We start from the raw sequence: 17009 nt of genomic DNA, 5'->3' as shown, positions 1-17009 counted from the left end.
ACACTTTGTTTTCCATATTATTTAATTGTAGTTGAAATTAATCAATTCTAAGGAGTATTTCATAATGTTCCTCACTCCTCTCCGCCAGAACCAAGACCATGTTTGTCTTAATTTTCCAATACAATTCAATGGTTTGCATGTATCTAGTATTTCATGAGGTGTTTCTAGTGTATAGCACCCAATGACCAACAATTTCCTTTATTTCATCATTTGGTAAAAAATACCTTTCCACTCAAGCTTCATTCTAAGCCACATTAATATCATCCCTTGCGACATGAAGAGTATGTTCCAAATAGAAGGTAGTTAACACCTCAACATTTTTTTGGCCCGTCAAACAAGGTTGTTGCATCTCCCTCAATGACTATAGCTGCTTTAAGAGCATATCAGACGTGGCATGATAATGAAATGATTAGACATTGGGAGGGAAAGCATATTCCAAACAGGGAATGGGAGTCTCATAAGAATCAATTGCAATGCTGACCATAATGACGAGGACATACATAAATGTGAATAAAATAGATACAAGGCCATGAACAAGGTGAAAAAGAGCTTGATTGCAAGGAGACAAGTCTATAAGAGGAAACTACAGGCAGACAAAGGAAGAGTGCCACTCCACCCCCTTAACTAGAGAGGTTTTCTTGTAGAAACTAAAAACTAGACTCAGAAATATGTAGGGAAAAAGGAAACTTATTCAAACAACACAAAATGTAAGGTGCAACTTTGAAAAAACAAATATCTTAAGGAAATCTAATGTTGAGATTGTGATCGCTGTCATTATGAGTGATTTGAGCATAGGATCTAAATTACAATAATGGTCATATACCGGAGGAAACATCAATGAGTGCAAAATGGGCTTGAAGTGATAGCCCATAACTACTTTTACACACAGTGCATGCTACTGAGATGGTACAAGTGAGTCGAGTATCCTGTCCTTATCATGGAAAGTAGTGATAGGAACTTGGAACAAAGCAAGGGTGGATATGAAAGCTAGAGTACTCACTCTTTTTGGGTAAGATTCATTTACTAGAGCAATCAATGGATCAAGGATGTTTTCATTCTAGCAAAATTCAAAAGGGGAAAGATCATGATTGAGGCATTCATTAACTAGCTTGTTTGCAAACTTGTTCCTTGAATACCAAATGTGTAAGGGAATGGTAAAAAATATATGAGGAAAGAAATAATTGACACTTTCTAGGCTACTTTATAATCTCCAATTGCATGAAATTTCTGGGATACAAGAGATCCATCTTTCATATTCTTGAGCATCTAAACTATAAACTGCAAATCCCTTTTGGCTTGGAGACTAGAATTACATTTGTTAATGGCTACTTGAAGACCACATTCAAGAACATATTACTCTGTTATGTTGTTTCTTTCAATCCATAAAGAACTACTATAAATTTGAATCATAGTTCTAGTGTTATTATTGAAGACTCCTCCAAAACCTAGTAGTCTAGGGTTTCCCTTAGAAGAATTATCAAAGTATATTTTGATAAATCTTGGAGGATGAGGTTCCCATGTGTCTAAGATAGTATAGGTGGTGTAATTAGAAGCCACCATCTAAATAGTAGGTGAATGAATTAGGTCCAAGTATTTAAGGATGTTGGATTTCAGATAATTTCTCTTCCAATCCTAGTCAATCCAAGAGGTGATGAGGATTATTTCTATGATATGATTTTTGGTTCTTTCCCATATATAGTGTTTTTAATGTTAAAGGCTTTTGAATACTCATTAATTCCTTTCCTTCCAAGATTCATATAGGAAGAAACTAGGGAGGAGTTTCCAAGCCATGTGTTGGGTATGCATTATATTTTTTGCATGATTAGCCCCTCACTCAATTCATTGCATAAGGCACAATGATGGGGTCACTAAGTGGGTGATCGACCTTGTGTGTGGCCCCAAAGGGGTCTATCGAGTGAAAATAATGCATATGCTTTTATCAATTTGTTTTTCTTGGTATGGTTTTTTACTCTTAGTGGTTTCATGGCACATCATTTTGTGTTCCGTGGTAATATTATTATGATTTAGGAACTATGGTTGTGTTATACTATAGGATTAATGTATTGAGGGTTCATATTGTATTATAAAATTGTAAAGAAATAATATAGTGAAAATGTTTATATTTTTCTCCTTTTTGGGTTCTCAAGGTAAATTTTTTATGTTAAATGTTTGTGTGCCATTACATAATTTTTTTTTATTATTAAGAATTTGTTCACAACAATTAACTATACAGGGTTCAAACCTAAAATTGGTATTAGAGCAATTTAGCTTCAAGGGGATGCCGTGGCTAAGGGTTTTGGCTTATACCTATGGAAAAACTTGTTATAGTGGAAGATCTGTGGTACTGATTCTTATGGTGAAAGAAAATGGCGATTAATTCAAATATAGAGATTGATAAATTCAATTGCTAGATTTTTGAGATATGGAAGCTCAAAACGGAAGGTATTTTGGTGGACAAATATTAGTGGATCTTTGTGGATATGAGTATTGCACCTATAAGGATGTTAATAGAAGAATAGACCAGGTTTTATGAGAAGGAAAAAAGCACAATATGGTTGCATCTCTCATATTCAATATTACTAAATGTTTTAGGAGAAGTTATAGCAAAGGAATTGTGAAACAAGTTAGGGGATTTGAATTAGTCTAAATCCCTAGTAAGCAAAGTATTCTTGTGGAAAACGTTGTATAAGCTAATGATGAAGGATGGAGACTTGGTGACAAGTTGAATGCCTTGAATACTATGGTAAGTCAACTATTATCTATTGATGCTAATATTTTAGATGAAAATCAATGTATCATTTTGTTGTGTTCTCTACCAAACTTGTGGGATAGTTTGGTTATTTCCATGGGAAATAATGTAACTAATTTACGTTAATGAAATAGTCTCATGGTTTCTATTGCAGTTGAGATGGAAAATTGTGGAATGTTATAAAATAAATGCCTTATTTGTCAGAGGACCCTCCTAAGATAGAAATAGAAATAAGTTCTCAAGTGGGAGATATAAATTTAGAGGAATATCTAAATCCCTAGGAAAATTCATAAAGGTGTTTTGTTAAAATTGGAAACCAGGGAAAAACTTCATGTGGGTCATCTTATTCATGGCTAATAATATTTTTATTAAATTCCTCTCGTCGAGAGGTGTAGGATTGATATAAATATCATCCAATTCCGATAAGTATTCATGGAGATATGAATTTATTTTGATTATGGAATTATTATCAAGCCGACCTACAACTCATGTAGGCTCAGAAGCCCAACAGTCGCATCTATTCACCCACCAACGTTGTGTATAAATATAAGAGGACTTTTCCTCATTTGGACTCACTCATCTCATCACATCTCTCTCTCTCTACTGCGCAGATATGAGTCTCTTCTCTACTGCGCTGAAATGGGTCTCTCTCTCTCATACATGTGAAGCCGGAAGCTGTTGAAGTTGAAGCTGCAATTGCAGAAGTAAAGATTGACTTGTGTGGCCTAGAAGATATCCTCTTTAGAACTGTGCTGTAGGTTCATCTGAACCTCCTTTGAAAGCCACAACTTTTGGTGGTGGAATGAAGTCAATCCGACGAACGGTTTGCAAGATATCGACTGCCCTAGTTTGAAGCCGGAAACTGCTGAAATTGAAGCTGCAACTGCAGAAGTAAAGATTGACTTGCATGGCCTAGAAGATATCCTCTTTGGAACTACGCTTTAGGTTCATCTGAACCTCCTTTGAAAGCCGCAACTTTTGGTGGTGGAATGAAGTCAATCCGACGAACGGTTTGCAAGATATCGACTGCCCTAGTTTGAAGCCGGAAACTGTTGAAACTGAAGCTGCAACTGCAGAAGTAAAGATTGACTTACATGGCCTAGAAGCTCTCCTCATCTGAACTGCGCTGTAGGTTCATCTGAACCTCCTCTGGAAGCCGAAACTTTTGGTGGTGGAATGAAGTCAATCCGACTGTCGGTTTGTGAGATATGGTCTGCCCTAGTTTGATAATGAAGCTGCTAATGATGATGCTACTAATCTAGGGTTTGCTACTGCTGATATGAATCAGATTTATTGTACTATTTCTCTCTGCTGAATTATTGAAGATAAAAGAAAACTTGATCAAAGGGTTTCCCCACACATTGTGGGGTTTGTCCCTGGCTAGCCGCCACATCTTGTGTCTCTTGTCTTGGCTTGTTTTTTGTCGATCGTTTAATGTTCTATCTGCACTTTACTTTATGTACATGTGATTGCTAATCGGTGGAATATAATAAGAAAAAGAAGTAAACTGTTTGTTGTTGGGAAAAGTATCCAATTCGGAATGCCCCTATCCCACTCTAAGGTGTGATAGTGCCTTAGCAACAAACAAGGAAAACTATCTGAGTATTCTTCTTTATGAGATGTAAATGGAGAAAGAAGGATGTAACTAACCGGTGTCTTCCGCTAGTTTATTGATCCAATCACTCTCTCTTTTGTTCGCTTCCCGCTGCCTGCTCTTTCACTAGTCCAGCTTCACCCAGTTCCTGCAAGATCACAAGAGAGGAAAACTACAAAAAAGACATAGATTCACATTCATAACTAGTTTAGGATCAGATATAAACTAAATATGCAAATATAACAAAACATCATTGATATACAAGCATATAGGAGAAACTCAAATAGCTTTATTGATATGATAATAAAGTTCAAGAGGAGATACAACCAAGTGAGTCCCGATCCAGCATCTACCTCCCAACAAAGGAATCCCTTCCTCTCCTCCAACAAAGCATAAATCACCCAATGTACTAATCTCAATCTCAAACCAACAACAATTCTCTGCAAAGTACAAAATTCCAGCCCTCTGAACCTCTGGGTGAGAGATCCATATATAGATGTAAGCAGAGGGGATGAGTCAGCTTATGTTTTGACTTGTGGCTTCTCTCTGTCAGTTCTTGCTTCCACTTGGAGGTTGAGAGCCTCTTACTCATCACTAGTCAAATTCATTGAGGCAATTGTCATTGGAGAAGATTCTGGAAGCTTCCAGGGTCTTTCCACCTCGTTGAATGAGCTTGTCATTTGTCATTTCCCGCTCAGCACACCCTGGTAGTGCTTCCACCTGCGTTGCAGTGCACCTAGCCAGTTTAGCCTCTGCATTTCAGCGCAGGCAGCTAGTTGAGCCTCTGAATTGATCCTGAATTGACTGTTTCTGAGTTGTTTTTGGTGGAGAACTTCTGGGAGAAGCTGTCATTGGTTGACCTTGTTCCTTTAGGGGTAGGAACAACTCATTTAGGGATATTGGATCCCTTGGATTATGGACATTTCATGCTCAATGCTGTAAGGCACAAAAATGTCTATAACAGTTGCCCCCTAAAGTATGAGGCCGTTTATCGGGTGAAATGCTTTATTAGGAGGATCCGAAGTTCTTCCAATGCTGGGAGGAGACCTGTAATAAGATACAATACAATACATTATTTTTCATACTGCTTTCATGATCTAGCTGAGGCGGGCATTCCCATGCTCAGCTTTATAAATTCATTTTTTTGTACAAAGAACAGACAATCGTCTGATGGTAGACTGATGATTTTGATGAAATCATCATCCTTTTGGTAGGATGATTATCTGCTGCAATGTTGTACATGTCAATGTCTTTATTTTTCCTGAATATATATCGCAGCCCGGATGGATGAAACTAGATCCGAGGTCTTCAATCTCGTTCGATCTTCACTCTAAGTACAAGTCGATCCATGTGAGAAATGTTCTGAAGTCGAACATGGAAAGACATCGCTTGATTACCAGTCAATGATGTAAACTGTTAACAAGCGTGAGAGGAATCACCGATAATGATAATGACCCTCAAGGTACTGCAGTACAATTCACGTGGTGTGAATAAAGGACTTGGCGTCGAACACCACGCAAAATCTTTCGGTCGAAGGTCATTGATGTATACCTGTCGCCGGAAGTGAGAAACTTGCCATTGAGGCATGCAAGCCTCAAAGTACTGAAGGGGGTGTTCCTAGATCAACTTCTTGGATAATGAGTTGATGTCGACAAGAAGAGATCTGTCAAAGGAGGGCCTTAATGTATCCCACATCAGTGACAAGGAACGGAAAAAATGATTTTGATGGAGGTGAAAACGATCTGATGATACATGGTTCAGGGTGGCGGTCATGAAAGGATGAAGGATAATGTATGGTAGTGGATGGGACACGGTTGACTTCTCTGGATGACTTCTATTGAACATATCGGCGACACTTGTGTGATGGATTGGTAGCATTTACCCCAAAGATGGATGGTATGGCGAGACCATGGTGATGTGACCGGTGAATGAAACAACCCAACCCGACTCAGGCACGGAGTGGAAGTGTCATGTTCAAGAGCGACTTGCTACCTATAAAAGTTCTTTGAGTTTCTTCCCAATTTTTCCCCAGTCATTTCTGACTAGTACCTCTTTATTTTTGTCAAGCTTGAGGAGGATAACATATGCTTGTTCTATAATTTGCCCTTCGGGCAAACCCATCGCTATGTTTTAACGAGCTTAGCGATAGTGAAACTCGTTCTCGTCTAAAGACAAGTTTGTCGCTATTAATGCTTTTAACGAGTCTAACGACAAGGATAACTCGGTCCTTTTCATTTTTAGAGAGTCTGAAAAGGTACGTAAAGATAACTCCAAAGTTCCCTTTTCGTCATCTAATCCCTTAAGTCCGAAAAAGTATAAAACAATACAGAAGGGATGAATTTTCGATAGTTTTAACGAGCCGAACAAAACAAGCGCTCGATCTTTTTGTGCAATAATCCCTCAGGTCCAAAAAGATTAAAATCTAGAGGAGGGATAGCACTTCCGGTCGCTTTAACAAGCTGGAAGGCCAAAACTCGGCAATCTTTTCATATTTTACGAGTCAGATGAAAAGAGCTTAAAGGAGACTCGTCTTTTGAGGAACGAGTGATAAAACGGGTTAGCAGCTGATTCCAGGTAAGGTTTGGAATTTTCCAATCACGGCAGTGTCACAAGGATGGCTAGTGAAATCACTCTTCGCAGCTGTTCCTCAAAATGGGTAAACAATCAAATGGAGGTGAATGATCGGCCAATGGAAAAGTGGAGGTGACGGTGCAAACACAACCAAGGCTTTAATGGCTGATAATGTTACATTCACGGTGGTTATTTACCGGAGGATAGTTCATTTTTTAACGAGCTTAAACGCGGATTGAAACACTTGCTCGATCTTATGTTTATTTTTTAACGAGCATGAACTATGTGCTAAAACTGCTCGATAACATGGTCTAGTTTTGATTTTTTACCATAAATAGCTTTGCCCTTTTCAAAGATAGTATTGTACCCTCAATTGCTGCACCAAACTAGTTAGAAATGAATAACATTTGTTTGAAAATGAGACTAAAACCCTAATATTTCGCTTTGAACTACGTAAAAAGCAATTAAAAAGTGTTTTTACCTCTCATTTTACCATTTCATTTGAACTTGGTTTGTTGGAGCTTTGGAGGTGCCTCTTCCCCCTTGATTTTCATCAGCTGATTCCGGGAGATTCTGTGGACGATTCTCGGCACCGTCTGGACTAGGTAGGAGATAAACTTGAGTTCTTTCATTTCATGGTTTCCTTTCTGCATTCTGTGCTTGATTTCCTATTTTTCTGAGCCCCTGGCGTTTGATGGGGTTGCTCTGCCATCAGCGCACCTAGTGCACTCGAAACCTGCGCTGAATGTCAAGCGGCATGAAGGCAGTTTGACCTTCAATGCAGGTGGAACACTGGGTAGGTGCGCTAGGCGCAGAAAAGGGTTTTGTTGCATAGTTTTTGATGAAAATTTTTGCCAGTTTCTCATCAAAACCAGGATCTAACTCATCTCATGTTTGTTTTTCAGAGATATTGGAGCAAAATGACCCTTACATGGCGAGAACGAGAACATGAAGAAGAGGACATGATTGCCCTACATGATCCAGTTACGGTGAACGCGCTGCGGAACTGTGGCCTGTTGAAGTTCTTCTGCATCTCTAGCATGAGACAGCAGATCAACCTACTGCAATATTTGCTCAATGCTTGGGATCCTATCAACCAAGTATTCCAGATTAGGGGCAAATCTATCCCCTTGACCGTAGTAGACATTTACTTCTTGACTGGCTTGTCAAGGCAGGGTGCCCCCATTTCTTTGTCAGGTTCGGCCCGAGGGAGTGACTCTGTGAGAGATTATGTCCGCCAGTATTGCAGGGAAGGATCTCAGCCGAGTAAAGACGACAAGATCATTATCCGTGAGGTTGCTGACAGGTCCCTCAGGTCTATCCTGTACACTATTGGTAGGATGGCCGGTAGTGCGTCTCTTCATGTAGCCAACAGATCCTATGTGCAGCATGCCTTGGAGTGCCTCCAACCGAAAATATTCAACTGGTGTGATGTAGTACTTCTTCAGATGAAAAGTCAGTTGACCAAGGCAAAGGATGGGAAGTTGAAGAACTTTGGGTTTGGTTCTATTTTGACCGCCTTTACTTTGGAGAAGATACCACTGATGCAGCCACAGTACATTGCACTCGACTTGCCTTCTCCTACTGAACCACGCATGCAGAGATGGGTTGATCACATGTCTAGGCATGCTGGTCAATCTTAGATTTCTTTATCTGATACCTTCTTCAGGTGGTTTGAGCGTCAGGAGATGGTCTATTCCGAGTATCCATATGTTGGCATGGACTTCCGGGGTGATCCGGATTTGGTACTACCGGATGGCGAGCAATGGGGCACTATTGGTAAAATCTTCGACCATATCATTGTTTACTGTTTTTATTCATAATGTCCTTGTGCTTTATTCTATCAAGACTTTAATCAAACTCATGTGTGCATGCAGATGTTGGTCCTGTTCGTCCAGCAGTTCGCCCGAGGGTGCCAACCGCTGCCCCAACAGGAGAGGCTGCTGGGAGGGTTATTCTTCGTGACCTTGATGTGGCCGAGACCCTCATAGCTGTACAGGAGCAGGTTGAGAGCCTTACTCTCGGCATTCCAGATGTGAGGATCGACAAGTTACCTCTATAGTTGCAGCGGCATACTACTGGTGTGCCTAGATGATGGACTCGTCTCTTACGCATGATCGCACAGGCTGTGACGTGCTATCATGAGCATCACTAGACTAGGGTGCCCCCTAGCATTTTTGAGTTTTTGGGTCATGCGACCGATTTTGTCTTGGTTACAGAACATTATATGTAAACCATAAACAGCTTATCTATATATCTATATATATATATATATATATATATATATATATATATATATATATATATATATATATATATATATATATATATATATATATATATATATATATATATATATATATATATATATATATATATATATATATATATATATATATATATATATATATATATATATATATATATATATATATTGATTTTCGGGGTTTTATTCTGGTTGAGTTATATGATCCATATGTACAACATTGATGATGTGTTTCTTTTTATAAATGTCGCAAATGTCTATCTAACACATAGTTTGCTAATGAGTCGGTTAATGTGTTTAAGTTTCTGGAAATATGTTGGTATTGAATTAAATCAAATTGTCTTTCCAAAATCTTAACCCTTGGGAACATGCGATAAATAGTTGGGTTGCGGACGGAATATATACCATTGAGTTGTAGTATTACGAGTTGTGAGTCTAGCCTGACGATTAGTCGGCGTATACCATGGGTGATGGCATCAGAGAGCAGTTCTATCAATGCGCTATATTCAGCGATGTTATTCGTTGATTGACCAATACATACACCTCTGAAGCTTACTAACTCGCCGCTTGGATCAAAAATGGCCCAGGCTGCGGAGGACAGGTTCCGCGAACTACGACTCGCTCCGTCGGCATATCCCACACATGTCTCCAAAAGGTTCGACATCTACAATAAATGTAAAAAGGTGGATTACTCGACCAAAACAACCACTTTAGCGAAAACAAAATACAACAAAAGCATATTGGTTACTATTTAAGCATAGTAACGCTTAAGGTACAACCCATTACGAGGTTGCACCAGTGGAATTCCGTCATAATCCATTAACTCGTAGGCTCCTTTTGCTAACACTCGTTTAATAATATAGGGGCCCATCCATAAAGAATTAAATTTACCTGCTCCCAATTTATCGGATTCTTGGTCGTAAAGCAAGACCAAGTCACCTTCTGAGAAGACACGGGGTTTGACATTTTTGTCGAACTGCGCCTTGACTTGTTTCTTATGGGCTTCATTAGCCAAAGCGGCATCACGACGGGTTTCATCCAATTGGATTAATTCCAAGAAACGGGCTTCTTCTTCTGAAGTTCCGGGGAGGAGATCGATCGCGAGTTTAAGAGACGAGATTTTGCACTGGACTGGTAAGACTGCTTCCAGGCCATATACCAGTTGGAAAGGTGTGAACCCGGTCGCATTCCTTACCGATGTTCGGTAAGCCCATAAGGCTGAGTACAGGATTAGGTGCCATCTTCTTTTGTGAACCCCGATCATCCTTTGCAACATACGCTTTGTTGATCGCTTCAACTTGTCCGTTGGCTTGCGGATAATACAGAGTAGAGTTGTCGTGAGATAGCCCTAGCTTGGCAGCTAATTCAACCATCATGTGATTGCGAAAATGCGATCCATGATCCGTAACTATAGCCTGTGGTACGCCGAATCTGGCGACTACATGATTGAAAAAGAAAAGGGCAGCTGTTTCACCAGTGTTATCTAATGTAGGCATCGCCTCGGCCCATTTGGTAAAATAGTCAACGGCGACTATAATATACCCATGCCCCCCGGTCGAGGTGGGGTTACATGTCATGAAATAGATGCCCCATTTGGCGAAAGGCCCAACAGCAACTATTGGCTGTAAAGGTGCGGGTGGTCTTCTGGTTTTGCTATCAAAAATTTGACAAGCATGGCAACTTTTGACTGCGGTTATGCAATCTTTGAACATTGTTGGCCAGAGGTATCCTGCTCGTAAGATTTTTTGTGCTGTAGCATATCCAGATTGATGCCCCCCACACGCGCCTGAATGACACTCATTCAGGGCTTTTTCGGCCTCCTCATGGGTGAGGCACCTCCTCAGAACTGTATCGATACCACGACGGTAAAGCGTATCATCGACGATCACGTAGTCTTTTGTTTGGTATTGTATACGTTTTTGTTCAGAGTGAGAGGTATTTTGCCTGAACTTTTGGGTTTGGAGATAAATTATTATATCTCCATACCACTCATTGCTTGTAGATATTAGAAACAAATTTTCGTCCACGATTGATTCTTCGGATGTTTCATCGTTGGACGACGATGGGAGATCGCACAATAATTCTGCGAAAACTAGAGCTTTCTTTGATTTGGATTTTACAAATTCCAAATCAAACTCTTGAAGGATTGCTATCCATTTTGAATATTTTCCCCCCAGCAACTGTTGCGACAATATATAAGTCATGGGGTTGCAATCTGACAGAATGGTAGTTTTCCGAAAGAGGACATAATGTCGAAACCTTTGTATCGCTTGAACAGCTGCAAGCGCTAGTTTTTCAACATAAGAATATTTTCTTTCTGTATCATTTAAGTTTCTACTTAAATAATATATAGGGTGTTCAATTCCGTCGACTTCTTGAACTAAAACCATTGCGATCATTGTATCTGCCGCAGCCAGATACAGGTTAAAGTCTCTTTGATAATCAGGTGTGTACATTAATGATGCTTTTATTAAGGAATCCTTTAAAGCATCAAAGGAAGCTTGCGCAACCTGATCCCAGACAAAGGGTACCTCCTTTTTCAAAAGACGTGTATAACCTTTAGCAAGTTCTGCGTAATTTGGAATGAACCTCCTCAGAAAGTTTGCTTTCCCTTGGAGTTTCTGAATCTGAAGCAAATTCGAAGGTGGAGGCAAATTGATGATTGCCTGGACCTTGCAAGGGTCGAGACGAATCCCATCCTTGGAGACTACAAAGCCAAGTAAACGATCAGAACTGACGCAAAATACACATTTGTGCGGATTGAGTCTTATCTTGTAGTGTCGACAACGTAGAAATATCGCTCTTAAATGCTGCGGATGATCAGTCCGCTTTCGCGAATGAGCTGGAAGTTCGTCGAGGTATGGTTGAACGATGTTCTTGATGTCATGGAAGGCATAATTCATTGCCCTCTGAAACGTCGCCCCTGCGTTCTTTATACCAAAGGGTAATTTCCGACATGCGAATGTGCCCCACGGACAAATGAATGCAGTCTTTGACTGGTCCTGTGGGCGGATATTTATTTGATTATACCCTGAAAATCCATCCATGAATGAAAAGATTTCACATCCAGCGCATTCATCAATTATCTGGTCGATGAAGGGTGTAGGGTAGTTGTCTTTTGGACAAGCTTGGTTTACATCCCTATAATCGACACACACTCTAATTGTCCCTTGTTTCTTCATAACAGGGACAATATTCGATACCCAATCGGTTAGAGGAACTGGGTAGATGAAACCAGCATGGAGAAGTTTTTCAACTTCTGCCTTAATGGCAGCGGATTTCTTGGGGTGCACCTGCCTAAGCCGTTGTCTTACCGGTTTGACATCTGGATACATCTTAATTTCGTGTTCAATGATACTCGAGTCAATGCCTAGAATCTCATCATATGACCAAGCAAAGACATCTCTGAACTCGTGAAAAAGAGCGTTATATATTTCCAGTTCTGAAGGAGAACAACCTTTGCCGACATAAATATTCTCTACAACATTCGTTTTAGTCGAGATATTTATGGCTATAGTCTCTTCAATATTGGATAAGTTTCGCTCGGAATCCACTGTATTTACAGTATTTGATAGGAATTCAAAGACTGAAGGGTGATAAAGGTCATTTTGAGTATCTTCTTCATATTCTGGAAGAAGGGAACGATGGTGGCAATCATTCCATGGTGCCCCTTCAATCAACATTGATTGTAGAATTCCTTCGTCGGTTCCATGCACTCTCGACCAAGGATCTAAAGGGGTACCATATTCTCTAGACCTATCTACCCAAACGCTTGATGAGCGTTGATTTGGGTTCGCCTCCCATGCTCGAAACATTGATTGCTACAATATTTCTATTGGGCTCGGGGGCAAAACCATTGCATGATCCATGTTGATATCGTCTTCTGAGATCTTCGTGGAAGATATCATATTGCAGGTACCTATCGATGCTACTTCCGCCAAATCAATTGGAGGTGGAAGAGCGAAAGTTCCCATTAGTATAGGATCTTTTAGTAGGCCTAATCCGATATTCTGAAGCGAATGGGGGCTTCCATGGATCATGGGAATGCTTCCAGTAACTTGTGAACCATTGGGGAGGAAGTTTTGTTGGTCGACGATCGTAATCCCCCCTTGAAAGGGGAATGCGATCTTTCTAAAATAGGTCGACACCACAGCTGCCATGGCATATATCCACGGTCTTCCTAGCAAGATATTGTAATCAAGATTTCCATCAATGACTTCAACATCTATTTCTACTGTTTTTCCCCCTAGTTCAACCTTCAAGTTATTTAGGATACCATATGGGGTATATGTCCTTCCGTCGAATGCTTTTAATGTCATCGAAGATCGCGACAAGGTTGGAGATCCTAAAGTTTTCCAGCAACTCATCGACATAATACATGTAGATGCCCCCTCATCAATAATTGTCCGATGAACAGTTTTGTTGAGGGCTTTCACTTGAATAAGGAAAGCTAGTTGAGCTGGTAACTGAGGATCGTATCCTTTGTGGTCAAAGGATACAAGATTGGAATCCTTAGGATCAACCCCACCAATGGCTGATAACAAAGCCTGCCTTTGGGATGGACAATTTTGTAGTACTTCAAGAGTCGACATAGCGGATGGCGATTGGGCCAAATCTTCCACTATGTTATAATGCTGCGCTGCTCTGGCGCGAGGATTAAATGTCGACTTGTGTACTACTCCTTTTGGCGGTTTTATTGTTAATTCAGGAATGATGGGTGGTACAACTTCTGTCGAAGTTGTTGTCGAACTACTTGGTTGATCTTTACCCTTGTCGTTCGACAGCTGCGGATTCCCGTAATCTTTGTTCCTTGTCGAAATCAAAGCATCATTTTGTTGCTTGGAAATCGACAACATTAGCACTTGCGACGGGGAAGCATTTCCACTATCAACCAGATTTGTGCCTGGATTTGGAAACGGATCAGTTAACACAGCTGAGGTTTGTGAACTCTTAAAGAATCTTTTAAGCTCAGCTTTGTATGGACATTGTAAAGTCCGATGATCCTCATCGCATATCATGCATGGATATTTTTGTTTCCTATCTCCAGGAGGGTTTGAAGAAGTTTTTTCAGGAGATGACTCTCCTTGTTTCTTCTTCTTCCCTTTGCTTTGTTTCTTCTTGCTTCCTGGTTGTTTGGTTTCTTTGCCCTTATCTGCTGATACGGCATTTACTTCCGAAGCAAGAATTTCGTCTTTTGCATTTTGATCTGAAATCTTACGGGCTTTCTTGGACGAAGCCTTTGTCGATTTCGCGTTTGTCGTGCCAATCACGCCATCGCCGGCATGAGAGTCATTATTTGATTTAGGAGGAGGAGGAATTGAGAATTCCGGTCTAGGGGCGTCAGGTATTTTGTCGTAGAGCGTGCCAGACTGAGTATAGACCAAGTCTAGATATTGCGCACGAGCGATAACTTGCTCTTCCGTTACGACTCCCCCCTTCGCCACATCTTCCGTTATGGCAGGAAGTAACGACTTGATAAACCATTCAGCTAATAGCTGATCGGGAACATACGTTTTTACCATCCTACGACGACGTCGCCACTCATGTATATGATCAGATATGTGAGTGGCCGTTGTCTGTTTGAAGTTGGTTAAGATTTCCGTTCCCGTTTCATACCTTATCGGTAATTGAAAATGGGTTAAGAAAGTCGTGGCTAAGGTGCTGAAATTGTCGAACGAAGCTCTAGGCAATTCAATATACCATTTTGCCGCTAGACCCGTTAACGTCCTCTGAAAAATGCGAAGCCTTGTCGAATCATCGTTTAGGGTGTTTGATGAACACCATAGATGAAATGTCATCACGTGATTCGATGGGTCTTCACCTGGATTTCCATTAAATTTAGGAATATCTGATGGAAGTTTGTGAGGAATCGCTGGCCACCAAGGGGCGTAAGCAATTGGATCATTTGTTAACCGGTGTAAATCGGGTAACTCTAAAGTTTCCATGAATGGTAACTGTTGATTCAGGTTAGGTGAAGCATACCCAGGGTACGATGGAATTGCCTGAGCAGTTGGCCTTTGCATACCAGCATAATGTAGTTGATGCTGGTATGACTGATACGGTTGGTGGACTTGACCACTGTAAAGTGGTTGATTTTGACTGTTTTGAATTACGATTGTCCACTGTTCGCAAAGACCTGCTGCTCAGAACCTTGGTACACTTGTTGGAATTGTGGTTGTTGGTATTGCACCAGCCACGGTTGTGAAGCCATGCTCTGTTGTGCTATACTAACCGTCGGACCAAGATGTGGGGTAATTGTACCTGTTTGGACCTGTGTCGCCCCACCAGTTGGCGATTGTGGTTGAGTCACAGGGTCAAGGGGCTGTTGCATTACAACCTGAGAAATCTGAGGTTGACATACAACAGGCATCGTTTGAACTTGTGACACTGTTACAATAGCTGGTGTTGTCGGGATGCTTGACATAGGTACACATTGTTGCATAGAATACACAACTCTTGGTTGTTGGGGTAGTATAGGTACCCAACCACTTGTCGTAACTCCAGTATAACCTGAATATTGTTGAGAACTCCCGTATGGATATCCTCCCGGAGGGGGTAATGAAAGGGCATACTGCCCCCCATACGGTGGTAATCGGAACTCAAGGGGATTGTTTTCCCTTGGGGACTGGATGGCCCAAATTGACCTCCAAATGGATCAATTTGTCGAGTCTCAACATAAGAGTTGCCGGATATTATTCCGGAGGAACAAACAGGAACATACCACACTGTCGAAATAGTCCCTGGATGGACTCCTTCTAGCGGTTGTGAGCTAGTCGGGACAGATGGTACGCCGGCAAACATTGTCGGAGTGACGGCAGGGAGTTCTGCTGTCACTATGTCATTCGACACAGTCCTAGATGTTGACGGTTGTTCAGACATTTTGAGTCTATCCAAAAGATTACCTAGCGATTCTACAGGAACTTCCACTGGTGGTAGACTAACTTCTGATGTCGAAGGAAATAGAGTGACCCCGACTCCAAAATGTGTTGGAGTACTTGCTTGCGGATCTTCTATAATTTCCTCTATCGCAATCAAACCAGGTGGAAGGGGAAGACCGTCAGATCCGTAAAATATTTCTGGTGCCGAAGAAGGGGTTGAATCGACAGCGACAGACGTTTGAGGAGCAAGACTCTCTGAACTGGTTGCAGATGGAACTGGTTCAGTAACGCAAGTGTTTGCTCTCAGACTAGGATCAGTATCACTGTCCCTTTGTGGTTGTTGAACTTCTTCTATAGAGGCAGGGTTTCCAGAAATGTTTGGAGTAATCGGAATCTAGGATGTTGTTGGAACACTTGTTCTAACTTTGATAGGAGATTTCGAACTGGTTAAACGAGTCCGCTTTGTCCGTACTGTTTTCGATTCCAGAGACAAAGATGGTTTACTCGTAAGCCTCCGCGAATGACGGGGTTTCAATTGACTTTCTTCCATGATTGCGGATTACTCGATCAACTAAAATACAAAAGGGGAAAGTGTGTTTCTAAATTAAATGAATTTTTAGACGCTTTAGACACAACTTGCTTTTTCAATTTTAAAGAGTCGAGAAAAAGCTAAAGATGACTCTAGTCCCCTTCGATGTTTTAACGAGCCCGAAGTGACAAATTCTCGGATGGACTTTTTCCGTTATAGAGTCTGAAAAAGGCCAAAAGGAACTGCTCTGGAGTTCTAGGTAGAGGGTGTGCCAAACTTTTCGTAAAACCGCAGAATACTTTTTAGGGTACGGGCGGTCAATCTTCCCGAATGCTGTGTTCAGTGCATTGCGATTAGTAGGGCGGCCGACACGGCTTCCTATGGATAAAGGTTTTATTCCTATAGGGGTCTCCCAATATATA

The sequence above is a fragment of the Pinus tabuliformis genome, chromosome 4_1, assembly GCF_031772625.1.
Source record: "Pinus tabuliformis cultivar Carrire ecotype Pingquan chromosome 4_1, CPIR1, whole genome shotgun sequence".
Taxonomy (NCBI): domain Eukaryota; kingdom Viridiplantae; phylum Streptophyta; class Pinopsida; order Pinales; family Pinaceae; genus Pinus; species Pinus tabuliformis.
This window is presented reverse-complemented; position numbering follows the sequence as displayed.